Raw genomic sequence first — 1,341 nt, forward strand, 5'->3', positions numbered from 1 at the left:
CACTTTTTCCGGCCAATGTCTTACCTCCTAAATGGATAGAATATCTGTATACTTGTCAAGTTTTCGAGCATGTCCAGGAGTAGAGTTGGTACGAATTGAGTCACAAGACCCAGTCCATTGGGCCCGTCGGTAATCTATGACCACTGGACAAAAGCCCTGAAAACCGTCTCTTACCTGACGCCATCCGCGGATCTTCTTAGTAAATAACAGTCCTGGTGCGATGTCACATTTACATCAGGCCGCAACGATGATCTCATGCCAAGCCAGATAAGCTAATCAACAGAAGAGCTTGTGATGCCTTCAAAAAAACTAAAAGATAACACAAGAACGATCCATGGTGAAGTCCTGAAACAATAGAAAGGACACCTTGGATGACACTTGCTCCCCTAATGAAGTTGTGCAGGGGAGGCACAACTCTGATAAGGGTAATATTCTATGTATAAACTGCTGAGTAGACCAAGCAACTTGTATATACGATGAAAAGGCAAGGAAAAAAAAAACATTGTGGTGTGCAATGTCAAATTAACACTAAAGCTAAAAAGAAAAAGTTGAAGCAAGAAACATTAAATATCAGCAACACGTTTCGAGATCGAGCTGATCTCCTACAGACCATCAAGCCTAAAGAAGAGATCAAATCGATCTCAAAACGCTTTGCTGATTTTTTTAGAAAGGTTTCTGGTTTCAACTTTTCTTTTTATATTTAGTCCAATTTGACACCGCAACATTTTTCTTCTTCTTTCCTTTTCCTTTTTAAGAGGGGATGTTCAAGAGTAAAGTTGGTGCGAATCGAGATTAATGACGAGGTCAATTGACCCGATGCTATGAATTGTTTCGCACCAAATCTATCCAAGAGGCTCCTGGAAAAATGGGAAAGTTCCTGGACTCATGGAGGAGTTGTCAAATCACCCAGGCGCTGTAGAGTTGTCCTGTAATCATCAGGTAAGTAGGATTAGGGGGGTTTGGGAAGGACTCTAATGAACATTTGGGGAGCGTGACCTAGGTGTGGCAGAGGTGTGAAGGCAGCGTGGCTGAGAAATGGGCCTTGGCTACACGCAAAAAAATAATACCTTTCCTTAATCCCTTTACTTCCAGGGAACAAAGTAGGAAGTTTGGTATCTGTTTAGCAACCCCAAGATGTGGAGGGGGGAGACAATAGTCCTGGGACTTTCTGCAGATGATTACAATCACTACGGGTGTTTAAAACAATCAGTTTCACTCCACAGGTGGGCATGAATACAAACAGGACAAATGGCCAAAAAGAAATACTTTTGCAGCAAAATGGTTCAGTGCAATAACCGTGGCAGTAGGGGCCTCCTATTTGCTTACTTCTTGTTAGTCACT

This window comes from Phyllobates terribilis, unplaced genomic scaffold, assembly GCF_046119375.1.
Source record: "Phyllobates terribilis strain yellow unplaced genomic scaffold, ASM4611937v1 Scaffold_7__3_contigs__length_470593459, whole genome shotgun sequence".
Classification (NCBI taxonomy): domain Eukaryota; kingdom Metazoa; phylum Chordata; class Amphibia; order Anura; family Dendrobatidae; genus Phyllobates; species Phyllobates terribilis.